The sequence below is a fragment of the Dama dama genome, chromosome 31 (genome assembly GCF_033118175.1).
Source record: "Dama dama isolate Ldn47 chromosome 31, ASM3311817v1, whole genome shotgun sequence".
Taxonomy (NCBI): Eukaryota; Metazoa; Chordata; class Mammalia; order Artiodactyla; family Cervidae; genus Dama; species Dama dama.
In genome coordinates, this window is record NC_083711.1 from 16,893,141 (window position 1) to 16,921,045 (window position 27,905).

Below are 27,905 nucleotides of genomic sequence, written 5' to 3' on the forward strand. Positions count from 1 at the left end.
TAGATAGATTAACTGCTACTGAGTGAGTGTTTTCCATAAACCGGTCATTGTGCTGAGCTTTTCATATGGAATCTCTTATTTAAGTCTCACAACAGCCTGTTAATAAGGTGTTTCCAGTTTGCGAGTGAGGCGACTGGAACCTGGCAAGTATTAATAGTAAAGCTGGAAATTGGATCCAGGTGCTTTCACTCTCATGCCTTTACATCTTATGTACTATGCTCTTGTTCATGTTTAACAGATGCATATGAATTTGTGAATCTTTCAGAAGATACTGATGGAGTTATATATTCATTTGTTCCTTTATTTCCTAGTCCGTGAATGATCTCCTTCCTCTGGAGTCAGATTTGCTTATCTCAATTTTTCATGTTTCGGGTTCCCCCTAGCCATTCCCCACCCCCAAATCTAGCGACTGTTGGTTGTTAGTTTTAGTTGAGAATGCGACTGTAGGGAAGGAGATTGAGTGGTAGCTCTGCGGTATGGATGAGGTTTGGCTTCTCTAAGGATGAGTAGGTGAAGCTGGCTGTTATGATGGGGACTTTTTAGTGCTAAAATGAAGAACTTGTCAGTTTTGATGACTAGTTTCTATGGTGACTCTTCTGATTCTCTCTCAACTCTTCCGTAACTTATTTTATGAGATCCCTCCAATATTTTACCTGTGGACCAATGTCTAGACTCAGGCCTTTCTGTATTTGGCAGTTGCGGTGGGGGTAGAAAATGACTGGTTTGTGTATAGACCTTTGCTGAGCACAGTCTTTTTAGTCCCTCTTCTGTCTTGTGTCTTCCACCATCTTTGAGGTTCTCTGGCTGGGCAGGTCGGCTCCCTCTTCTGCGGGACCCACCACGCATTGGGTGGTGACATCCTCCACCGTTGCACTGGTCACTTCACTGTCCGTCTTTTAGCAATGGGGTGAGATTTCTTGTCTGCTGTTGCTTTCCTCTCCCGTACCCTTTGTTGTTCGTGGGTTTATGCTTTGAATTCTTTTACAAAATTGTGAAATATTTTCAGCTTACAAAATATAATTTAACACACCCTTATGTGGATGGACATTTTTCATGCTTTTGGGGCACCTCGTCCTTTTCAACAAGCATTGTGTGGTGACTTCACCCTTTATGTATCCTGTCTTGCCCAGTGGAGAGTAAAACTGAGTCTCTTAAGCTTTCCTTGCGATAAGAGCCCAGACAGGTGTCCTGGGCTCACTGGTTAGACACAGCTGTCTGAAATTTGAAAGCAGTGCTGTGAAGACAATGGCACGTGAGTTTCATTTTGTCCAGGGAAGCAGGGATGTGACTTTCAAGGTGGCGGCAACAACAGCGGCAGAGGTCTCATCTTGTGGAAGATGTTGGACTGAGCCCAGTAGTTTTCCCCCTGCAGCTGCCCTGTGGTAACAGGGGCATTTCTTTGGGTCCTGTAACCTGGTCTCTGAGCCTGAGCCTTATGAACCATTTGTTTTTTGCTTAAATGAGTGGATCCTGTTGTTTGCAACCAAGAATGTTAACCTGTAGCCACTGCCCAAATTAACCATCGTTAATCTTTTCCCTTATCACATCCTTTTGTTTTTAAATCAAGGAAAAGCTGCCTATCCATTGAAAATTTTCCTCATATTATTTCTTTCTAAGAAGAACTACTGTCCTTTTTGTGCATATCCTTACCATTCATGATTTGCAGTGTATAATATTCTTTGTATATTATACTGAACATAATTGGTTTCATGATATGCATGTTCTCTTGAAATTTGCTTCCGTTGCTCAGCATTGTGTATTCACATTTAACATGGTGATACATGTAGAGCTAGTGTGTGCTGAGCTGGTTAATGCATGTAGGTGGTATATAGTATCCCATTGTATGATTAATCCCATGATTAATTCATTTTCTTATTGATGACCATTGAGGATGGTCTTGAGTTTCTAGTATTATAAACAGTACTGCAGAAAAGACTCTATTTATGTTTCTTTTTATATACATTTGACAGTATCTGGGGTGGAACGTGCATCTTCAACTACTAAATATGTCAGCCACCACAGCAGTGGTACTAGTTTATTCCCTATCAGCAGTCTGATAGTTCCTGTTTTCCCACTCCCTCACAAACACTTGTCATTGTCAGACAGTCAAATACTAGGTCAGTTGGATACACATGATCTAATTTAATACTGAGCATGTAGTGACAATGAACATCTCTTCATTTGTTTCGTAGCCAGTAAGACTTCTGTGAGTGTATCAGTTTACAGACTTTACCCATTATTTATTTTTTTTATTGGATCCTTGGTCCTTTTAATAGGAGTTTCTTTATATGTTCAGAAATTAAACCTTTGTCATTGCAAATCTCTTCTCTAGTCTGACTGACTGTTGATACTGTATCTTAACATGGTCAGAATTACTCATCTTTTCCTTTATGATTTATATGCGTTTTGGAAATTTTTGAAAAGCCTTTCCTAACTTGGAGTTAATAAGGCATTCTTATAAGAAAGTTATAAGGTATTTTTTAATATTTTAAAGGCTTTTCATATTGCATCATTTATTTGACATTTAGTTTTGCATGTAGAGTGAGGGAAGGGATCTAATTTTGAATCCTTCCCCCACATGGGTCATCAGTTATTCTACGTCATTATTTCCTCCCTCCTCTTCAGAGGTTACCACATAACACATCAGATTCCTTTACATGCCTGAGGCCTCACTGATCCGTTTGTCTGTCCCCATACTGCTCTCACACTGTTTTAATTATAACTTTGTAACATGTTTTGACTTATGGTGTGAATTCTTACTCCTTTTTTTTCCCCCAAATTTTCATGATTGTTCGATCAGTTTGTCAACGTCTGAGTGACTAGTGTGAAAAGCTGTTTTTCTGATAAAACAGCTTTTCTACAGATAATTCTACATGAGCTTCTTTAGGTTAGTGGTAAATACTTTTCATTCCTTTTAACTTTTTATATCATTATGTTTTAGGTTTTCTCTTTAAAAAAAAAAAGCATATAGGAATCTTTTTTTCTCCTGTCTTAAATCTATTCTCCTACAGCAGTTGTGGATTTGACATTTTATATTTGCCTATTTTATTTAGAGACTGTTTGTTAGCACTGTGTATTCCAGTTTGGAATTTTTATAACTTACTGGCAAATTGTTTCCTTTTTATCGCTGGATAAGGATCCTCCTTATCCCTAATAATGCTTTCTCCCCTTAATCTGGTTTCCTCAATCTATTTTTTCTTTAATCTGGTTCTATTTTCACATTACATTTTTGTTAGTGTTTACATAGTATGCATTTTTCTGTCCCTTTTCAACTTTTTAAAAATGTTATGTTTTAAGTCCGTTTTTCATAAATAGCATAAAATCATTGAACTTTCTTTTAAAATCCAGTCTTGGAATGTCTTTTAAGAAGTATGTTTTAATTCATATACCTCTTCTTGTGATTACTACTTTGCATTCTTTTCTCTCCTTACTTCCTAAACACTGGATTTTGATCCAGCTTTCCTTTTTTTCTCTTCTTTTCTTCCTATTTTATTTTATTTTTAATTTATTTTTTACTGAAGGATAATTGCTTTACAGAATTTTGTTGTTTTCTGTCAAACCTCAACATGAATCAGCCATAGGTGTACATATATTCCCCCCCTTTTGAACCTCCCTCCTGAGTAATATGGATTACTCAGTCATAAAAAGGAATGCATTTGAGTCAGTTCTGATGAGGTGGATGAACCTAGAACCTATCTTACAGAGTGAAGTGAGTTAGATAAATATCATATTCTAATGCACATATATGGAATCTAGAAAAATGGTACTGAAGAGTTTATTTACAGGGCAGCAATGGAGAAACAGACATAGAGAATAGACTTTTCTTCCTATTTTAGAATTTACATATTCTGTTTCCATTCTTTCAGCCTATAGAATTCTATTTGTACTAAATATCCCATTTATGTTAAATAAAGGTGTACCATTGTTAAGTTAGAACCCTGTTGATGGTGGACTTTACATTTTTGCTTTTAAAATAATGCTTCAACTGATAACCTTGTACATATGATACTCCACATGTGCTGTTAGTTCTATAGTATGAATTCTTACAGGGGATCCTATAGGTCAAAGGGTTATGTGTATTTTAAGTTTTAATATAGGTAACATCCTTTTGAAGATAAATTTATTCAGTTAGATTTTAGATTTGATAAATTTATCAAAGGTAAAATACTTATTTCTAGGGGAAGCTACTACTGCAATGTTATTTCTAAGGGATCTTAAAGATGGGTGTTATATCAGGCTTGCCTGGAGGGAGAAAAAGGACAAATTTTCATATATATACTTTTAGTGATGGAATTTCTTAAAACAAATATGGAGACTGCCCTCTTGAGCTGCAGAATTTAGGAAGAGCCAAACTGATGCTCGAGTTGAGTCCATGCACGTTTATTGAAAAACAGTCCCTCAGGTCTGAGAATACAGATATGCCAGGTACAGACAGTCCTCCAACATCAGAACAAGTTGTATTTCCAGAGTCGGTGGAGACTTGGATATGTTTCCCGATTCCACTTAAGCAACTGTGAGCAAGGCCCTGGGCTGAGTTTACAGTGGTATTTCTTCCCTGCAGGAGCTCACGATCTAGAGGAGAGGATGGTGTGTGCGCAACGAGGACAACGCAGGGTGCAGCGCGAAACTCCTTCACAGGAGAGCTACGAACTGTGCTTTGGGGGGACGGGGGAGAAGGGTCCTTCTTGGGTGCAGCCCTCTTCAGGGCTCTCTTCCTGTGTTCTCAGCATGGGCAAACGGGTCAGAAATTGCTGAGCTGTCAGCATTTGGGAGAGGGTAGGATTTTCCTAAGTGGAGACCGGGTATGAAGATGGGTGAAGCCTCGACAGCGTGGGGGTGTGTGAGTGAGGTAGCACGGCAGCAACATCTCACGCTTGTTTCTTTAGTCAGCCCACCCTTTTGGCAGGGACTGGCACCTCGTTGCTTCTTGACCCTCCCTGACTGCTGTTCTAAGCTGATCGGTTGGGCCTAGATAGTGTCAACACAGGGTCATTGATTGTTTACAGTTGGTGGCAGCTGGTATCAGTGGGCAGCTTTCAAGTCAGGTGGGTTTGTTGGAGATGGTTAGGGTGTTTTGAGCAGGGAAGGATAATGGGACCTGAAATTTAATTGCTGCTTATCCCCCGAAGAGGTCAAGGATAACTATATCTCACCACTCAGCCCTTGTGGCAGAACTGATTACACAGCGAATGGTGTGTAAACATTACACCTGTATGTTGCAGGATTTCTGCTGACCACCATTCCTAGTTGCCATGTCAACAGTGGGCTTCCCAGGTGGCATTAACTGGTAAAGAACCTGCCTGCCAACGCAAGAGACATGAGATTCGGGTTTGATCCCTGGGTTGGGAAGATCACGTGGAGAGGGGCATGGCAACCCATTCCAGTATTCTTGCCTGGAGAGTCCCTTGGACAGAGGAGCCTGGTGGGCCATAGTCCATAGGGTCTCAAAGAGTGGGACATGAACTGAGGTGACTTAGCATGCATGCATGTCAACAGTACTCCTGGGTATAAACTAGTTTTCTTTAGAGTCACTTTATGAACCACTTGTATCCGGATCGCTTGGTTAGCTTGGTAGAAAAGTAGTTTCCTTAGTTTTATTACAGAATCAGATTGATTTTTTTTTTGCAGTGTGGAGGGGGTGGGCGCACCTGGGAACCTGTCCCTTGATAAGTTTTCCAGGTAAAAATCACTGTCTAGCTCTTCAGTTATATATGGAACTTCCCAGTCATTTGTTTGCCAAAATGAACTTATTTACCGCAAATCACCTCTTTGAGCCTATCAGTATATTTACAGTATATTCACTGTATTTACACTAGTTTGTTTTCACAGTTGGACTTGGAATGATAGTGGTGTAATTATGTCAGTAAACAGCGGGATATGGAAATGCAAGATGGCAGATGGGCCGTCAGGGGTACCGCCTCCTCTAGGGCAATCGTCCACACACCAGAGCACATTAGGATTCAGTGTGCTAAGTGCTGGTGACCCAGGAGACCCCTGAGCTCTGCAAAGACGGGCGGAACAGTGATCCAAGACAGGCAAGACGTCATTGGGGTGATAGCTGAGAAGTGCACCTAACAGAATTGTTACTTAAATTGTTAGGAATGTGTATGTGTTAGCCCAGGTGGCACTAGTGGTAAAGAACCTATCTGCAAATACAGGAGATGTAAGAGACATGAGTTCGATCTCTGGGTCGGGAAAATCCCCTGGAGCAAGGCAGGGCAACCCACTCCAGTATTGCCTGGAGAAATCTCATGGACATGGGAACCTGGGGGACTGTGGGCCATAGGGTCGCAAACAGACACGACTGAAGTGACTTAGTACACACGTGTGTGTTGCCAGCTGAAGACTAACACTGGAAGACTTGGATTAGTTAAAACACAACTTCACTTTTCCCTCCTTACTTTGTCTATATTTTCCCCTTTATTTTTAATCTATTGGGTCTGTCTGGCTGCCAGCAGTGGATAGGAAAGGACTGGTCTTTAATTTAGAGAGTTTCTGGAAAAAGAGAGTCAGATTCTAGACAACCCTCTTGACATACTTCAGTGTTTTAAAATAAACCAGGTCCTGCAAAATGTAGTGCTTCATTCAATTCAATTATTCTGTGTACAAAATTGGGTTCCTTTTCCCTTGGCCTTCCTTTTTCCAGAACCCTCCTTCACTTCAGCCACATTTGGTTTGTCACTTTAACACACACACACACACACACACACACACACACACACACACCCTTCCTCCAACCCAAATGCACACCCAGTCTTACTCACGTTCCAAGAATTTTTGAAATGACTGACTATATTGATCAGAAGGACTCCATCTGAGACCAGATCAGGAACTAGAAGTCTAAGAGGTCAGGCCCTTGCAGTATCTAGGTTCTCTGAGTGGTCATCATAGGGTTATAGTTAAACTCAAGTTATTCTGTCCTTGGGGAGATCTGTGATGGTAGATCACTCACTTTAGAGACTGAAATTTAAATGTCTTAAAGCTAGTGTTTAACACTTAATGCATAGTAGACATCATACAAACACTTTGATTTAAGCCTGTCATCCTTATGAAATGTAGTTGTCATTTTACCGATGAGGAGGCTGAAGCGTAGATTAAGTCACTACCCTTAATTTCATCTACTCTAGTGCTTTTCAAATGAAGCATTTCACAGCATGATTTTAAAACCTGCCTTTTTGATGTTCATAGTGTTTCATCATAACAGCAGAAAGGTAATACTAGCTTAGTGTATTCCAGGCCTTAACACTCTGGGTCTTGGTGGCTGTAGGTAGCAAGCAGGGTTTTGAAGAATTGGGAATCAAAACAAGGACTCCTCTTGTAGCCAAGCAGTGCAGATGAGATGAACAGTCCCAAGAAACCCCCTTCAGTGCCACCTACCTATGTGGGGGCTCCATGGAGTCCAATGTTCACTCCAAGGGTTAAGAGGAGAAATTTATCTTGGCAGCAGACATAGCTTGAACAGAAATGGGGGACAGGCCAAGGGGATGCCCTCATGAGAATACTGTGTCCTAGGAGGCAGGAATGTTTGCCTTAGTATTCTCATAATTTTTTCCTATTGTCTTTTTTTGTGTGTAAATAGCTTCTGAAATGACAGTTTGTACTTTGCAAAAGAAAAAAAGACTATAACAAAATTATTTTAAATCAACTAAAGACTCAAGAGGTTTATTTGGTTAGAGTGCATAACCCATTTGACAAAAATGTTGAAAAGAGTTGCTTAATACAAATACACATTAAATATGCTAACAATTAGCTACATATATGTAAGGGATGTAGTCCTATAATTATGGAGAAAGGTTGCAAAGAATCTGAACCTGAAAAATTCTCTAAATCAAATCATTAGCTTTTCACTAACAAAGGGGGATTAGTTCTTGGAGTAATTTTACTATAACATTAATGTACTGTATTTTACAAATGAGTTCTCTATCTCATGTAAGCCTCATACCAACATTATAAAGTATTAGCACAATTCTGTGGAAGGAGAAACAGGCTGAGAGGAAAAGTGGATTCTCTTCCCCCACAAAGTTATTATGTGACTGAGCTGTTGAATTTGAAGCTAGATTTGGGACTTAATTTCACATATGAAGTTTTTGATTAAATCTTTATGTCTTGTAGGGAAAAAACAGAGGTTAGCTCTCAGATGTCATTTACCATACTAATTTTTAAAAATATTTCATTTTTAAAAAACAAATTGTCATAGCCTTTCAGTTCCCCCTTGAGATTCAAAATATCCATTTTACACTAAAGTTATCTAATAGAGTTATTACATGGGGGAAAACATCAATTTCTAAATCTTTAAAACACATTTCTGGACAATCCATGATGTACCTAGTGGATAGCAGTAGTCCTAATTTTCAATTACAAAGATATTCTGGAAGCTTGTTTCAGAATGTGTTTAGTCCATATTTCTTCCAGTTGAATTGTTGAAAGTGTTTATGAACAGTTTCATAACCAGAACGAACAAACCATAACTTTAAAATTTAAAATGACACGAATACATTTTCCACTGAAGATATAGATGTGGGCCTGAGGATTAAAGTAAAATCACTGGCATTCAGGCTATGGCTGGTAAGTCTTTAAAAAGACCTTACTCTTACAACTTAATTTAATGTGGGACATCCCAGTGACCAGATGAAGACTGACAGAAATATGAAGCCTGAGGTCGGAGTTGGTCCAGCAGGGTGACTCACGCTTCTCTGTCACCCTCCCACAGCAGTGGTTTGTTCCACGTGAACGCTAGGAACAGGCACCGTACCCTGTTAATGCTAACATGTAGGAGTCAGTCAGAGGTAAAAACCCCTATCACGATTAGCATTAACAGCGCACAGCCCACAGCAAGCCTCCAGCACGCGGAGGATGAGGCATAGAGAACTTAAACCACAGATTTCTCCTTCCTGGTCTGCGCCACCTGCAAGAGAGAGAAAAACGATCGTGTACACAGATGGAGTTATAAAGCTGGAGTTTCAGAATATAAATCTGAAAGTAAAAACAATGTCTTTTTTTAAGGGAGAGAGTTCATTAAATCCTACTTAGTCATTTGTGGAAAAGGGTACAGAAACTGGCAAGTAAAGGATGATATTTTTACCTTTAAGTGTATTTGAAGACTATCTTAACATTTGTTTTAAATTCTAATGTAGTTTTGAAGTATCACACCGCACGTATCATCTTCTTTAAAACAAAAGCGAAAGCATTCTTCAAAGTCCAAAATGCTGAGATGCAAAGAGGAGACCTTGCATCCTGACCTAGTACTATCTTTTCTGATTTATATCTCTCCTAGGAAGTGGGTAATTGAAGTAAAAGGCCAAAATATTAAAAATAGTACTCAGAGATTTCTAAAGATAAAACTGAGTTAACTTGTTTTATAGAGATAGATTTCAGGCTAGATTTTCATTCTGTAATAAATAGTTGTGGTTTTACCTCTTTTTTTTTTTTTCTTCTTTCAGGAGATACGATACAGGCCGTGGAGGTGTTGTCTACAAGTGAATTCATCATAAGATGGCCCCCTCTTCTATTTAGAGATTCCTCAAGGGAAAGCACTCCCAGTGGCTTTGGTTTTGATCTACGTAAGGGAAGTATGACTTACAGACTGCTGGGTTTCAGACTGCTTGCCTTCAGCAGAGTGGATTAAAAAAAGAAAAAGATGAATTTGCTACTTCCTGTCAGGGTCTGATTTTACTCTCTCAGATACAGTGACATTTCTCCCACAAGCTTCTGGTTTCGGTGTTACTACAGCAGAACCTAGAAGTTAGAGTATCATTCAAGTGTGTGGTTGCCTTCAGCACAAGAGGGGAATCACCTTCTCTTTTATTTAATCATGAAACCAGCTAGATGTGAAATTGTGATTAAGTTCAAAAGAAGTGTATAAAGTTAAAAATTCCCCAATGAATATATTTTGACAGGGCAGAATATCGTGGTTTGGAAATTTCCAGACCAAGGAAATTTGTCATTCTTACTGATAGTTCTTTTTTCTCTTGAACTTTGCTGTTTTCTGAGATGAATTAATGATGAAGAACTTTGAATTCAGTGATGTCAGTTCAGGATTTTAGCTTTTTCTTTTTTTTTTTTTTTACAGATTTTCAGTCAATAAAGGTTGTAAAGATAAGGACTTTCCCCCCCCCTTCACAGGGCACTGGACTCGGTAAATGCTCAATAAATGTACATAACATCCCAACATTACTTCCTGCAGCCAATACAATTGTACAATTCAACCTTCTTTTAAAGAACTGTGGCTAATTCGTTTTTAAAGTAAACTGCTTGCATACTGTTCTTCCTATAAATTTTACTCCTGGTGTTTAAAATGACGTCTGAGCAAAGGTATGAAATGAAATATATTTAGTATAATAATCAGAGTCTTTTTCTTTTTCATCTTGTGTCACAATTGCCTGATGTGAGTGTTCAGAAAAGTGGCAGTGGTTTTCACAATACTATATTAAAAATTCGAATAGCATTTTTTTTCTTTTCCCACACAGCAGAGCATATGGTACCTTAGTTCTCTGACCAGGGATCCAACCCATAGACCCTGCAGTGGGAAGGAAGTGTGGAGTCTTAACCACTGGAGTGCCAGGGAAGTCCTCTAACGACTTTTATTTTTTTTTATTGGTTCAAGCACTAAAGGTATGCTGAAATAAAAGTGTCACACGGGTCTCCCTTTGTTCTCAGCACTCAGACGGAAACTGTGGTACTGTGTCATCTAGACAGACCCTCAGGCATGATGAATTCCTAACACTGCAGTTTGTCCAAATATACTGTGCCGTGTCGCTTCAGTGGTGTCCGACTCTTTGTGACCCCGTGGACTGTAGCCCCTCAGCCTCCCCTGTCCATGGGGATTCTCCAGGCAGGAATACTGGAGTGGGTTGCCCTGCCTTCCTCCAGGCGATCTTCCCAACCCAGGGATCGAACCCAAGTCCCCTGCATTGTAGACCAATTCTTTATTGTCTGAGCCACCAGGGAAGCCCTCAAATATGCTACACAATTTTAAATATCACTTAAAACATGAGAGATGAAAAGCATTCCTCCCAATAAACCAAATACAGAAGAAATTATCCCAGGATAGTATTGTTAAAAGTATAGTCAGCAGACTTTGAGACATTAGAGTGACCAGCAGGTCACTCACCCAGCAGTGTTCAAACTGCTCACTTTCACTGTTTTCGCCTGGGCTTGCAAGGAGAACCCAAGCCAACGACAGAACTGTTATGCGTCTGAGTGGAAACTAGTGATCACAGACAACAAAGCCTAGTCAGTTAGCCAAGGCATTGGGCACAGGATGATGTCAGGAGGTATTAAAAAACAAAGTGGTGTTATTCTGGAATTAGAATAGCCACCCAGCTGGTAGAGTGGCAGAGGAAGAATTACAGACCCAGCAATCAATAGCTACAGAGTCTAACCATTTGATAAGGCAGTAACCAGCGTGATGTTCAGTATAGATCAACACTGAGAAATTTATATGGATTACACAATATGAGTTAGAGTGAAGGTCTTGACTGGGGTTCTTCTAAAGATCTACTTCAAACCCCTCACTCCACAATACTTTCAGGCCTACAGTATGAAATGTCCATTATGAGTATAAACTTGACTATAGCACAGTTCTTTTCAGGAGCTGAAGATGCCTGCGTGCTAAGTTGCTTCAGCCATGTCCGACTCTTTGCAACAGACACCATGAACTGTAGCCCGCCAGGCTCCTCTATCCATGGGTTTCTCCAGGGAAGAATACTGGAGTGGGTTGCCATTTCCTCCTCCAGGGGATCTTCCCAACCCAGGAATTGGGTCTCTTATTATCTCCTGTATTGGCAGGCGGGTTCTTTACCACTGGCAAAAATAGGTTCCAAGTTAAATATAGTACCTGACAGTATTTATTACTCAGTAATTGAATGTCAAAACCACTCCTTCTTATCTTGAATTAAAATCTACCAAAATGCAGCACTATCTGCATTAGATAAGTAACTACAAGAGACATCCTTCATTATATGACAGACCTGTTCTTCCTCTGGTAGTTAGATCTAACCTGAAGACAGCACTCTGGGGAAAATTCCCTTGTTATGCTTTACTGAAGGATGATTTTTTTTTTTTTTTAGGGGAGCATATGATTGCAACATATCCTTTTATTCTCACCTTACTGATTTGCCAGGAATGACATTAGCTGTATATTCAGAGTAGAATATGTTTCAGACTTGTCACTAAGGATCTCTTCACACATGAATTGTAAGTTAGATCCTTCCACAATTTTATATATCTCTGAATTTTCTTATTTTGCTGCTTATTTTCAGCACCAACCACTTAATATTTGCATACCAAAACAACTGCATGCTATAAAGTTTTCTTTAAAAAGAAGTGTCACAGTGATTGACTCTCATAACCAAGCCAGCAGGGACATCTCTCATTTTACTCAGCATGAAAGGTACAAATATTTTGAAACTATTAATTTGCTGTTACAAAGTAAATATACACTTATTTCTACTGAAAGGCATGATCCTATATTGATGTAGTCATACAAATCCTAGCTCCAAGACCATTTTAATAGGTGAAAAATAATGAAATTACACTTTTGAAAATTAAAATGATTAAGTTTAGATAACTTCATTTCCCCATTTTTATTTAATTTTCTTATATACCAGTAAAAAACATAACCATTAAAATGAAATTCAACATTGATTCTTATTTGGATCTACTCACTGAAAGCGACAGATATAAGTGCACAAGAAAGCATATATTTTCTTTCCCACCAGAACTTACCCTATGTTTTGAAGTCGCTGTTTTGATTTAGGTCATAAAACTAAGCGGTGAAGTACGTAAAAAATCAAGATCCTGAGAAAGTCTGTACTTGTCACTGTTCATCTTTGGAAGAATAATTTCTTGATTAACTTTTGACTTAGGGTGCTTGCACACGTGATGCTCCAAGGACCTGCCCCTCTAAAAATTCCACATCATAGTGTTTCCCTTCCCTTTTACTTAGTCTGAACTTCTTACCATGAGAACCACTGCCTTTGGTTGGAGAACCAAGATGGCAGGTAAGGTTTCAGTTAAAAAGTCCTTGAAATGCAAGTCAGTTATTTGGAGAAGGAGGAGAAAGGTGGTGTTGAAGCCCCTGCATGGACACCTCAACACAGACTTGCTTATTAGGTTAGTCAGCTAGTCGTCTCTGCAAGCAGAGATCAAGGACAGAGGGAGGGCCAGGGTGGGCAAGTTTCAATGGGGATAAAGAGTGATTTAGAGCAAAGACATACCCTCAATTATCTGAGAGCTCCTCCTTTTCAAGTCCAGCCTAAAAGAGCCACAGATTCAGTATTGAAAACAGTATATCACCTGAGATTTAGTTCAGACCTCTGTGTTTCAACCTCTGTGTATTATAAAACTGCAAAAAAGTGTTCGATTTCTCAATAATTCTTCATAAAAACCTTCAATATTTGGTGACAAAAGGAAATATTCAAGTGACTGGCTTTTTAAAGTGTGTGTCTTTGTGTGAAGTTTTTTTTTTTTTTTTTTTTTTAAATCACTTTCTGTAGAAAATGAGTATTCCATGTTACATTTCAGTAGCTGATTTTAGAGTTAAGTCAACTTCTTTGGTGTCAAAAAATGCGGCAAAGAGGATTATGTTCCCCTTGAGTTCACATGCATTCCATCATTAAAGAGGGATTGATGCCCAAGGAGTATGTTGCTTTCTCTGTTTAAAAAGAGTTACAAAAGAAAATCTTAAAGTTAAGAGGAATTGATGATGTGACCTGCTACCAAATGAGATGGTATCTAACTAGGGACATGTCTAATAAAGCAAACAAATGCATCTTCTAAAAGTAAAATGGATTGTTCTGCAGAAATAACCCATATCCTGACCTCTTGGTGAATAATAAATTTACTTTTCGTATCATTAAGTTTACATTTAAGGAAAATTCCCTGTATAAGCCATTGCTGGGAAACAGTTATTAACTGTGTCATGATATTTTCTTTCATTTACTTCCATAAAAATCTAACATCACTTTTCTTGAGTTCTAATTAAGAATTCTTTAATGAAAATACCTGCTTTTTCTAAATTAAGAGCTCTTGACTATAAAGATTGGTTTGCACATGAAACAGCTTTACTAGAACATACCTATGTGTCTTTGGAAATTCAGAAAATGAGTGTTTTTAAAGATACATGCCAATAATGATTTTAACACATAAAAGTAAGTATTTCATACTTTCGAACTGTCTCAGGAGAAAGCCAAGGTGTGCACAGGGTCACCATGGAAACATTATACTGAGGGTCCATTTAATTGTGTGTGTGCACACGAGAAAGAATACTAGCTTTAGAGTATTACTCTGCTTTTCCCAACTTTAGAACCAGGAAGTTTTCACTGAAACTCCTTTGGAACTTACTTACAGGCTAAGTAACCTTTCCAGTAGTTCTATCATGGACAGTGATTAATACCTTCAGATAAGATGGTGGGGGAGGAAAAAAAATAAGGCTAGATATATTTGCCCCCAGAGTCATTCTGTGGAGGAAGCAGGAGGAGTAGGTTGAGTGTTCAGAGAGGGGGCTTCCTCCATGCCCTGACCTCACACTGGCTCAGCTTCAGGGCTGAAACTTCCGGCAAATGTTACCACACCAACACGGATAAAGACTAGGGGTGAGAAGGAGAGAACTCAGTGAGGATATGTTCTACTGCTGAAAATCATAGCCCTGAATCCTTCCTTCCTATGGACACATGAGGTTTTTTTTCCACATATCTAACAACTTCAACTTTAAAGGATCCTATGTCCAGAAGAGACTCTGAATCATAATTTTCTCTTTTTCACTTATAGCTAATTTTCAACACCTTTACTTCACCCTTCCCTCCACCTCCCCCAGCTCAGGGAAAAGAAAAGAGGTGGCGGTTACCAGCACTGGCTGTTTGCCATCCTTTCGGGGTCACCTTTTCCAGAGGCCTCCTCTGTGCATTGCTTGCAGGGCTTATTGGCAACACTCGATTTCAACAAAACGCCTCCTTTAACACTTCCAATGGGTAACTTGTTTGTTAGTTGTACGTACAGGGTCCCCTATGATAGGAAAAATCAGCTTTTCTATTTCTACGAGCCACAGTTCATACACTTCTGTCTCTATACACCATCAAGGCAAGGAAAATTTTGTGTACTGAGAAGCTACAGTTTGTCTCAGTTGGTGAGACAAACTGAGCAAGTTCTGGGAACTGTTCAGTTTTGCCTGTTTAAAAATTTATTTTTCTTAAGATGCGACAAGTATAGGATACCCTGGGTTACAAGGCAAACACCATACCAGTTACTTCTACACTCATAGCATTTTACTCAGAGCCTTAACACACCAAGTCATCGCCAGACACACCCTCATACACACTCTCAGGCTCCAGACAGTCCTTTTCCAATTGCTCAGGGCGAGATCTGTCCACCTCGCCTTCGTTCTCTGGCAGAGTGGAAACTCCTGGAGGCTGGGTTCTCTGTGTCTTCTGCGTGACCCTCCCTGCTGTCTACCCCAAGGCTGAGAGTCCTCTCTGGTGCTCAGAGAGAGCACTCATCACACTGCACCGTGGTGACTATTTCATTCCCTAGTGCTGGGTGTGCCTGAGGGCAGGGACTGGCTCTTACTGTGGGGCCTGATAGGTTGCTTGTGCTCAGTAACTGCTTTAAAGGCTCAATCTGAATCCTCCAAAGGCATTTCGGCCTGCCCATCTGGCTTGGATGTGACATGGGAGCGTTTCAGTAAGATCTAACTAATAAGCAGGTTCTTGGAGAGTTAGGGTAGTAGAAGCTTATAAATGTGAAAACAGATCAGTGAGGTTTGTTGGTTTTCCAGATGAGTAAGGACCACAGCTCCAATAATTTGGATACCTGTGCGAAGAGCTGACTCACTGGAAAAGACCCTGATGCTGCAAAAGATTGAAGGCAGGAGAAGGGGACATCAGAGGACGAGAGGGTTGGATGGCATCACCAACTCAACGGACATGAGTTTGAGCAAGCCCTGGGAGATGGTGAAGACAGAGAAGCCTGGTGTGCTGCAGTCCATAGCGTTGCAAAGAGTCGGACACGACTGAGTGAACAACAAAGGACCATTTACACTGAGAAGATCCTAGGCTTGGAGCTCAGTCTACAAAGTATAATCATTAATGGATAAAGCTGGAGAATTCTACCAGATACGATCATCTGAAGTTGGAGATTAAAATTAGGTTCTATGCCTGTTTTTTTTGAACCACACTTGAATGCCATTATCTTGTTTTATTTTCCTCATTCTTAGGCGATAACATGCCAAAACATTTAGAGGTGAGATGCTAGGTCTGCTTATAGTTACGGACATAGAGAGAGAGGCGGAGAGGGACAGAGAGAAACGGAGCAGACGCAGCAGATGCTAACCATGACTGAATCTAAGTGAAAGGTCTGCTGTTGTCAACCTGCCTGGGTTCCATCCCTAACCCCAGCAATGTGACTAGTTGTGTGGTACCTGGCAGTTGAATTGAGCTCTTTAAGTTTTAGCTGCTGTGTAGATGAAGTGACAGGATGAACATACAGCATTTGTCGGGTGCTAGGCTCATAATCACAACGGATGCGAGAGCCATGGTACTAACAACCTAAGTCGTGAATACTTGCTGAGTGCCCGTAAGGCTCTGTACATTTATTACATGTTGCACTTGCTTTAAAAGTACAAGTCAAGATACATTTACTACTGTATACCTGAATCATTACACAAATTAGAGGTTATTGAAAAACCTGCACAAACCAAATAATTCTTTGGTATCCTAAGTCATAAGTAACTGCTAAAGGGTACCCCAGAATGTTTCCTTGGAAATAATTTTCTAAACCCAAACAACTTTTTACCTTGTCAAGAACCTTCAGAGACCACTTTGTACATACATGCTTTATTTTCTCAGACTGTTTTTATGTCTCACTTTCCAAATTGGTTTCCTGAAATATACAAGATCATAAACATATTCATAATAATAGCAAACACACAAGTCACCTTCTGAGCCAGGCAGTAGTTTGACTGCTTGATATACTCTTAACTTTCGGGAGGAGTGTTACCATCCTGCCCATTTGCACCTGGGGACGGGGAGGCACAGACCCATGAAGTGTCTTGCTCCAGGCTCAACTGCGGGATTACCACTGTGGGCAGTCTGCACCCGTGTCCATGCTCTGAACCCTGCTACTAGCCTGATCGTGGCTGAACCACATGAAAGAGCGTAGCATTTTGTTAAGACAGCTAGGAACCCATACTGTGTATAGAACATTCCCATTTATCAAGTCATGACAAAAAACGTCATTATCTGTCATTGTCCTTATTCAGCCATCAGCTTCACAATTTCATAAAATTAGTTGTTTGATAGACTTCAGTAATCTTTCCTTCTGCCAGTTCTTTAACCTCATGGACCCATGCTAATTTTTCAGAATTAAAATAGATGTATTCACAGCCTATGCCCCTTGACTGACATTAAGCCCCTTTTCCGGCTGTGTGTCATCTTGCCTAAGGGAGCTGTGCCTTTTGGTTCAAAGTGTTTTTCTAATTGCTCTGAGTCCTGGAGTTTTGAGTGAGGAGGCTGAACTGTTTAGCCGTGTAGTGTGTTCATTTGAGGAGAGATGCACTTTTGGGGTGGTTTTGCTTGAAGCCCTGAGTGTTGTAAGCCCAAAGACAAGACTGATGGACACAGCCTCTCATGGCAGGTAAGAATTATATAGCGGTGATCAAATTTAAAATGCTGCACTTCCTTAAGAGTCAGAGATAAAGCAATATACATATATATAAAGAATAAAGTAATACATATATGTGTGTATGCTCAGTTGTCTCTTTGCGATCCCATGGACTGTAGCCCACGGGGCTCCTCTGTCCATGGAATTTCCAGGCAAGAATACTGGAGTAGGTTGCTATTTCCTACTCCAGGGGATCTTCTGCATTGACAGGCAGATTCTTTACCATTGCATCACCTGGGGAGCCCAATACATACATATATATGATGTAGTGAAAAGGTAGGAAAAAGAGAGGCTTTTAAAGTTTTAATATTTTTCTTTGAGAAAAAAGTGTTTGACAATTTTCTTATTCTATCCAATTTCAGCCAACATGTGACAGTTTTGAAGAAGTAAGATCGGTGAAAGGCAAACATACATTCTCTAGTTAGTTACACTGGTACTTACTCTCTTTAGATACAGAGGCTATGAATTCACTGAATCCAGCTCTGTCTTAGGAGCTATATGAAGGGGAAAAGGTAGCCACACTGGAATCAGAGAATTTCATCAGTTCAGGAGACTTGGCAATGACTTTCATTATAGAGCCACCCAGTATAGAGACGGGAAGAATGAGGCACGGGAATTTGCACAGAGCTGTTAGGACTTAGAAACCTGCCCTAATTCCCAGGTTGGTGCTCTTTCCATTCCAGCTTTCTGCCCTGTGAGGCAGAAGGCCTCACATCAGAGCAACAAAGGTGTTAAAATCAACACCTTCATCTAAGCAGTAGCCAGTGACAGTGACCTCACAAACCTGTAGAGGTGCCAGCTTGTCAAGACAGAGGTGCTCAATCCAGGAGCAAGGAGGAGCTCACCTACCAATCTCCACCACTCAAGCTATTTAGTCCTACTAGGTCTAAAAGAGATTATGAAACTCCCCCCACCAGGAGGGTCATGACTCAGATTCAAGGAAGCCTGGAGCCTCTGACACTGAATGCAAAATTGTGTGTGAGCATGCACATTAAAAAAGAAAAAAATTTGGGAAAAGCATATATAACCTCCATGAGATTTGACACAGGAAAAAAAAAAAGTTAAGAACTATTTCTTTGATATGAAAAACTTCCTTTCAATGGAATGGTAGATCTTAGTCATGACATAAAACAGCTGATGAAAAAACTTTTCAAAAGTTAAAACTTAGAACTTTTTCTTGGGTGGCTTTTTTGATTCACAGAAGACTGATCTGATGACAGAAGCAGAAAGATGAAGGTTATTAATTTTCCATGTTTGTGACTGGAAAGCCCAGAATGACAAAATTCACAGCACATTCTAGCTAGTTATGTTACTGCAGTTGAATTGTATGCATAGCAATGGCATTTGGGGATTTGAGATTTTCTGTAAGACCAAGAAGTTACACTTCTTACACATGATTAGTTAGGTAAAAATCAGACTAGAAATTTGGGCAAATGTCACCGTTCTGCCTTGAAACAGTGTAGGTATCAGTCAGTGCTCAGGTTTCTCTTTCTTAAGAGGTGTGGTTAGGAAGCTTGGTTCTGTGGCTGGGGCAGCTGACCCACTGCGTGAGGGAACCCAGTTACTACCAGCCATTACCGACTAGTCAATGCAGTAGAACTAATTCCTAAATGTGCTTTGGTCCCCTGAAAGGGAGACAGCAAGTAAAAGGGACATAAACATAAACGGAGGTAAAATTCTCCTGGTTCCCCCGCCTTCCCTGCCACCAACATCCCACATCCGTACCTGAAAACAGGCTTTATTTCTTTACATTGAAGACCTAGTGACCTTACTAGAGAAAACATAAACTCTCGGAGACACAAGTCCTCATGGGCAAAGTGGGGACACCACATTCACCCTGCCAAATTCCTATCACTGTGACTTATCAAACTAGATAATAGTCAGGAAATTGCCTCGACAACTTTGTGACTTATATTACTCTTCACGCAGACAGACAAATACTTTACACATATCCATTTTTAAAAGCTCAGTCCCCTGATTATTAAAAGTTTAGTTGCCCTGGTCAGTTACACGACTCATTTTGTTAAAGACATACATCAGAGGCACTACTTCAGAGGGATGAATAGAGAGAGTAACTTCAGCTTTATGTCAACTTTAAATGAGGTCTCAACTTTACAAGTCTCTAACTTAACCTCACCTATCTGACACAAAATACAAGCTAAATTGTGAGCGTCATTACACACCCTTAGCCTCTTCAAATCGCTTGGGATCCTGGATTTGCTGTGTGATGTTGGAAAAGTAACTTCACCTCTCTGGTCCTCAGTTCTCTCCTTTCGAAAGACTGGATTCTAACTTATATCTTTGTCAGTTGTCAACTTCAGTAATTCCAGGTTACATTTTATTTGTAATCATCCCCATATGCCTATTTTAGATGACAGAACATTCACAGACCTGGTCACCCTTGGGAGCTGTAATACGTGGAGGGCGGACACGGACACACACAGGTTTTTTTTTTTTTTTTTCTTTGGAGGAATAAAGAAAGCTAACCAACGTGCTCGGCCCAAGTGCACTTTGCCACGATGGAAGTAAAGAAAAAAACACAAGCTCCGCAAACGCCTTGTCCTCGGTCCTCACGTCTATTAAATGAGGACACTGATACCTACGACATTGTGATTCGAACTTGTATAAAATGAAGGTATATTAGTAGTTATTTTTCAAAGGAAAATAGAAAAGGCGCCTGTCCTGAAGGCAGTCCCTTTTGAGCCAAGCCACCCTGCCCCTCAAGGCTGTCCCGCACACTTTTCTGGCCGCCCCATTAGCTAAGCTCGCCCAGGGCCACGTCTCCGGCGGCACCTCTCCTACCAACTCAGGGAACTTTGGAGAGAAGCCTAGGGCCGGGTCTTTGGCACCCCTCCTTCCCCTCGCGCCTTCCCCCCACCAGGAATCCATCCCCAGCGCCCTGATGACCAGGGCGACGTCCCCGGGACGGCGCCCCTCGGACGGCCGCCGGCGGGCGCGCGGGGCCGGGCGGGGCGCCAGGTGGTGGCCACGTGCGCGCCGCCCCCGCCCCCGGCGCCCGGCGGGGGGACCCGGGAGCCGCCGGCCGCCCTCCCGCCCGCCCGCCGCGTCCCAGCCCGGGGCAAAGCCGGCGTTACCTTCCTTCCTTCCCCGCGTCGCGTGATCGCCGCTGAGCTGGGCTGCGCCGGCGTCCCCGAGGCCGGAGGCGGCCCGACGGGACCGTGGCGCTGCGCCCCGGCTCGGCCGCGCACAGGAAGCCCGCGCCTGCGAACGTGCGACCCTTTTATAACCCACTTGTGACTCATAACCGACCAGGCGCCTTTTCTGTAAACCCCCCCACTTCCCCGCCTTGCCCCCCTCCCGCCTGTTCTTGGAACCTACAGCGCGAAAAACTTTTTTTCTTTTTAAAGGAAAAGTCGAAAAAACCCAGCGCAGGATTGGTGTTTTCCCCTTTCCCTTTCTCGTGGGTCTGTCTCTCTCTCTCTGTGTGAGTGTGTGTGTGTGTGTGTGTATGGGTGTGTGTGTGTGTGTTTGCTCTCGACACACGTCGTGTACTTTCCGGCCCAGGCGCTGCGAGGCTCGGACTCCCAACCTTTGTTCTGAATGAAAAGGAAACGCATTCAAATGAGCGTTTCAGTCCGCGGCCGAGGGGAAGTTGCTGGGTGGCCTGGCTGTCTGTACGCTATCCTGGCAGATGAGAAAGACGCGGGAGCAAGTGAAGACTTCTCTTCCCCCCGCACAACACCTGGAGGCCAGCGGATCCCTAACGGGAAAAAAGAGTCAAGTGACTTCTGCGTGTGACCCCCTCCCCTTCAGGATTTGGGATTGGGAATGTTCTCCTGGGGTTTAAGTACAGTCGTGCCTGGCCCGGTACCCGCATGTATATACACTTGGATATCCCACCTTCTTTAAATTTGACCTCACCGACGTTTTTCCCTTGCCGGCTCCACCTCCCTTTCACTCTAAGGTCACATTCCCGGAGCAAAGGAACTTCACTTTTAATTTCCCTTTCATTGCCTCTCTCTTTCATTCTTCCCCAGCCTATGGTTGGGGCGGGGGGTGCATTTTCCTGGAGCAGGTCGTTTGACATATTGGATGGAAATGAATACAGTCAATTCTAACACATGGCACGTGTATACTGCAAGCCCAGTTGAGTAACTCATTTTTGAGCCTCGATTCAGTGAACTCTTCGACCTTAAATTAAGAAGGAAGGTGAAAGAAATCTGAGGGGGAGGGAAGAGGTGGAGAGGAGGAGGGGAAAGTCAGGAGTGGACTCCCCCCCCCCCCCAAGCCACGTGACTCATACTTTTTTGTGGCTAGGCCAGCAGCCAGGGTTGGATTTCAGCGCAAGTCTCCTATAGTTGGATCTCTATCCCAGAGTGGGGCAGGAGACATTTTAGAATAGTTTGTATTAAGCTAATGTTAGAAAGTTAGTCTGTAGGGTGCCTGATGATGTGGAAGCTAGAAATGACATAGTCCTTAATTTACAGATGGCCCAGGTTGGTTAAGGAACTTGGGGGCACTTTAAAACTCTCTATTCTTAAAAAAAAAAAAAAAAAAAAAAGTTTTTGGCTGCGCTGTGAGACATGCAGGATCTTAGTTCCCTGACCAGAGATCAAACCGGTGCCCTCTGTAGTGGAAGTGTAGGATCTTAACCAATTGGCCTGCCATGGAAGACCCCCCAAACCTCTATTCTTACGGCTTTTTCTTAAACCTTATTCTTGAGCCTTATTCTTAAGGCTATTCTTAAGGTATTTTCCCCTATTTCTTGTAATTCAGAAAAGAATGATTATAATAACAGATGTGAGAGTTGGACCATAAAGAAGGCTGAGTACTGAAGAATTGTTACTTTTGAACTGTGGTGTTGGAGAAGACTCTTGAGAGTCCCTTGGCAGCCAGGAGATCAAACAAGTTAATCCTAAAGGAAATCAACCTTGAATATTCATAGGTAGGAATGATGCTGAAGCTGAAGCTCCAGTATTTTGGCCACCTGATGTGAAGAAATGACTCACTGGAAAAGACCCTGATGTGGGAAAGATTGAAGGCAAAAGGAGAAGGGGATGAGATGGTTGGATGGCATCACTGACTCAATGGACATGCATTTGGGCAAACTCCAGGAGGTGGTAAAAAGACAGGGAAGCCTGGCATGCTGTAGTCCATGGGGTCGCAGAGGGTCAGACACAACTTAGCGACTGAATAGAACATTTATAAAGCATTCACTATATGCCAGGCCCAGTTCTAAAATTCCATACCCATGTTAATTCTTCCAGTCCTCACTGTGGTCATAAGAGGCAGGGATATTGAGGCATAGAGTAATTACGCCCTTTACCTTGCGTCAGAGTAAGAAGTCAAAAAAAGATTCAAACTCAGCTCTGTCCCAGGAGTATGTCTCCACAATCCTGTCTTCCTGCCTGCCAGATCCACTTTGGTCCAGGAGCTGGAGAAGAGACGTAAAGTATGCAGTGGGGAAAGAAATCAGGACCCCCACCAGGGTGGGTTGTGCCTCTCTGCTTGTTGTAGACATCTGCAAAGACTGTCCAAATCCCCTTTTCTCTTATTAGGTCCAAGTTTGGGATACACAGTAATGGTAGACAGATTGATGTTTTTTTTTGAAATCGACCTGACTGACATTTTACACTGGTTCTAGCTATGGGAGCTAGGAGTTCACCTCTCTGTGCCTCAGTTTCTTCATCTGTAAAATGAAGATAATAATGTTTTCCATTAAGAATTACTATGGAATGAATTGGGCCTCCCAGGTGGCTCAGTGGTAAAAGAATCTGCCTGCAATGCAGGAGACATGGGTTCCATCCCTGGGCCAGGAAGATCCCTTGGAGAAGGAAACTGGCAACACACTCCAGTATTCTTGCCTGGGAAACGCCATGAACAGAGCATCTTGGTGGCCTATAGTCCATGGAGTCACAAAAGAGTCAGACACAACTGAGCAACTAAACAACAACATTGAACAACCTGGCTTCTCTGGGCTCTTGTCCATTGTTAATCCTAGAAGTTTTGTTTCTCTCCCTTGCCCATTTCTTCAAAGACCAGGGTAAGTTCAAGTTAATATTTTCTGAGAACCAGAAGCCCTTTGGAAATACCAGCTAATGGTAAATAATAGTGGACACTATTGTGCATCACTGCAGATGGTGATTGCAGCCATGAAATTAGAAGATGCTTGCTCTTTGGAGGGAAAGTTATGACCAACCTAGATAACATATTAAAAAGCAGAGACATTACTTTGCCAACAAAGGTCCATCTGGTCAAAGCTATGGTTTTTCCAGTGGTCATGTATGGATGTGAGAGTTGGATTGTGAAGAAAGCGGAACACTGAAGAATTGATGCTTTTGAGCTGTGGTGTTGGAGAAGACTCTTGAGAGTCCCTTGGACTGAAAGGAGATCCAACCAGTCCATCCTAAAGGAGATTGGTGCTGGGTGTTCATTGAAAGGACTGATGCTGAAGCTGAAACTCCAATACTTTGGCCACCTCATGCAAAGAGTTGACTCACTGGAAAAGACCCTGATGCTGGGAGGGATTGAGGGCAGGAGGAGAAGGGGCTGACAGAGGATGAGATGGTTGGATGGCATCACCGACTCGATGGACATGAGCTTGAGTTAACTCCGGGAGTTGGTGATGGACAGGAAGGCCTGGCGTGCTGTGATTCATGGGGTCGCAAAGAGTCCGACACGACTGAGCAACTGAACTGAAATGAACTGATTGTGCTGCCCTCAATGTTTTCTACAGTCCCAGGTGTTGCAAAGGGTTAGACACAACTTAGCCACTAAAAACAGCAACAACAAATGGAATGAATTGTGTATCCCCACCATGCCCCAGATCCATGTGTTGAATCCTTAAGCCCGAATGTGACTGTATTAGGAAGAAGGGCCTGTGAGGAGGTGATAACAGTTAGACGAGGTCGTCAGAGTGGGATCATAATCTGAAAGGACTGTGTTTATGAGAAGAGGAAGAGAGCCCAGAGCTCTGTTTCTCCACACTCACTCTAAGAAAAGGCCATGGGAGCACAGTGTGATGGTGGCCACCTACAAGCCAGGAAGAGTCCTCACCAGACACCAGATCCTGCTTGACGTTGACCTTGGGCTTTCCAGCTTTAAGATCTGAGAACATGTACGTCTATGGTATTTTATTATGGCAGCCTTAGCAAGTCAAGACAGGGATACAGTGATTCAAGATGATGGATACGTAGTGCCTGTTTCAAACCAGAGCTTCAGAAAATAGGAGCCACTCACTGGCACAAATGTTATCTCCTGGACATTGTTACGGGTTGAATTGTGTCTCCCCAAACTTGTACATTGACATCCTAACCCCCAGTACTGTAGAATGTGACTTTACTTGGAAATAGAGGGTCGTTGCAATGTAGTTAGTTAAGATGAAGTCTTAAGCTGGGCTCCTAGTCCAAGAGGACTAGTGTCCTTAAAAAAAAAAAATTGCCATGTATAGAGAAAAAGATACACATAGATGGAAGATGATGTAAAGTGACAAAGAAAGAATATGGCCATCTACACACCAGTGACAGAGGAGTGGACAAGATCTGATCCTTGTCTCGCATGCAGAAGGAACCAACGCTGCCAGTACCTTCATTTTGGACCTCCTGCCTCCAGAAGTGTGTAAGATCATAAAGTTCTGTTGGCAAGTGAGGGAGTCAACTCCTAGGCAGGTTGATAAGAAGTCCAGGAGTCCCCAAGGAGAGAGGGGTCTGGAATTCTCAAGGAGGAGGAAAGGACAAACTTTTTTCCCCCCTCTACATTCCTTAGGATTATATAACAATAATGTATAGTGCTTGAGGACAGCCTCTGGAAAAAACCTTCTGGCTAATCCTGTTATCTTAAAATGTAAATTATGGGAGTGGGTCTAGTAAGGTCTTTACAACCTCACAATAAACTGTGAAAAATTCTGAAAGAGATGGGAATACCAGACCACATGACCTGCCTCTTGAGAAACCTGTATGCAGGTCAGGAAGCAACAGTTAGAACTGGACATGGAACAACAGACTGGTTCCAAATAGGAAAAGGAGCACATTAAGGCTGTATATTTTTACCCTGCTTATTTAACTTCTATGCAGAGTCCATCGTGAGAAACGCTGGGCTGGATGAAGCACAAGCTGGAATCAAGATCACCGGGAGAAATATCAGTAACCTCAGATATGCAGATGACACCACCCTTATGGCAGAAAGTGAAGAAGAACTAAAGAGCCTCTTGATGAAAGTGAAAGGAGAGGGAAAAAGTTGGCTTACAGCTCAACATTCAGAAAACGAAGATCATGGCATCTGGTCTCATCACTTCATGGCAAATAGGTGGGGAAGCAGTGGAAACAGTGGCTAGCTTTATTTTTCTGGGTTTCAAAATCACTGCAGATGGTGATTGCAGCCATGAAATTAAAAGATGCTTACTCCTTGGAAGGAAAGTTATGACCAATCTAGACAGCATATTAAAAAATAGAGACATTACTTTGTCACCAAAGGTCCATCTACTCAAGGCTATGGTTTTTCCAGTAGTCATGTATGGATGTGAGAGTTGGACTACCAAGAAAGCTGAGCACAGAAGAATTAATGTTTTTGAACTGTGGTCTTGGAGAAGACCCTTGAAAGTCCCTTGGACTGCAACCAGTCCATCCTAAAGGAGATGAGTCCTGGGTGTTCATTGGAAGGACTGATGTTGAAGCTGAAACTCCAATATTTTGGCCACCTGATGCGAAGAGCTGACTAATTTGAAAAGACCCTGATGCTGGGAAAGATTGAAGGCAGGAGGAGAAGGGGACGACAGAGGATGAGATGGTTGGATGGCATCACCGACTCGATGGACATGAGTTTGGGTGAACTCTGGAAGTTGGTGATGGACAGGGAGGCCTGGCCTGCTGTGATTCATGGGGTCGCAAAGAGTAAGACAAGACTGAGCGGCTGAAGTACCGAATAAGTAATTAAAAAGTATATAACTCCATTGCTAACACTAGAGAGGGGGGTACTCATTCTGTCCCCTCTGATGTTTATGTCAGAAGCTTTCTCTATCCCTTTTATACTTTAATAAAATTATATTACACAAAAGCTCTGAGCTCTCAAGCCTCATCTCTGGCCCTGCATTGAATTCTTCTCTTCCAGAGGCCAAGAATCCCGATGTCTTTCATGGTTCAGCAGCAACCTTTCAGCGAGGACACCTCATTTATGCTACTATGTTATGGCAGAATAATCCCTTTGTGTGTCCAAGACTTATCTGGCTGGCATCCTTCCCCCTCCTTATGACCCCTCATACCCACCAGAGGCTGAGCAAACCAATGACCTCTCAGATCACAATGTCGAATAGACTGTGACAACTGGCACAACTACACACCAGCGGGGAAGTCTTGCTAAACACACCATGAGTTCGTGAAATTCTGCAGAAACCACAAGAATCACAGGGAATGATTATTAACCAGTTTACAACCTCTCGCCTTAAAAATTAATGATGGGAAAATTTTAAAATAATTCCTGGAGGCTTAGTGTTAAACTCCTCTTGAAGCTCAGCCCTTGAGAAGGGTATATAGAGAGATGTGTTAGAGTGGATTGTAATTTTTACATGGTAGGTGAAGAAATAGACGAACATTTCAGGCTTGGCCAGTTTATTTAATGTAGCACAAGGTTTCAGTTGAATAGTAAAATGGAGATAATTCATTACTCCATGAACTTGTGGATGCTTTCTCTCCCTGGGAATGAAATGAGTTGAATTGACTTCCTCTAGACGGCATCAGTGATGCAACCATAATTAACGCCCAAGGCTAAAAATCTTGCCTCCATAAGATGTTCAGACTTAATAAATGATGTTTATTTTTCATACACGGATCATCAGAAGTTAGTTTTTTTTCCTGTGATAATTTAACTTTTATTTCTTTCACTGTTTGTAATGTCTTGGAAGTTCAAATCTGTATTTTCTCACCCACATTTCCTCCATAAATGGATTTCTGGTTAAGAGTGTTTCATGATATTCTTAAATGTTGGGGTGCCTGCCTTCCTCTTTAGAAGATAAAGGCACCTCTCTCTCTTTTTTAAAAAATCTCTTTCAGTTAAAGAGATGAAGTTTACAGATTATAGATGATTAACCTTCTAACTTGATCTTTCCCATTCACCCCTTTTCAAAAGCACAAGGGAATGAAGTCAGACCTCTAAATAAGAGAGTATGTTTACTGCAGAGTTACAGACTCTAATTAGCTATAACCTCATTGTCAATCATTTGGATGCACCAATGGCCTCATGAGAATCCTTTTGTCTGCGTGTTTGCTGTCTGCCTTCTGTAGATAACTTATTTTATA

The 27,905-nt window shown here is 41.8% G+C and overlaps 1 protein-coding gene across 1 annotated transcript in view; it reads left to right on the top strand.

The window, feature by feature from the left end:
• MRPL39 (mitochondrial ribosomal protein L39) overlaps positions 1–16,462 on the top strand; it is a 32,783-nt gene extending 16,321 nt beyond the window's left edge. The window contains exon 11 of the mRNA XM_061134349.1: positions 9,441–16,462. The gene's annotated coding sequence lies outside the window, so the exon portion shown is untranslated. The remainder of the gene's footprint in view (positions 1–9,440) is intronic.
• The last annotated feature ends 11,443 nt before the right edge of the window (positions 16,463–27,905 follow it).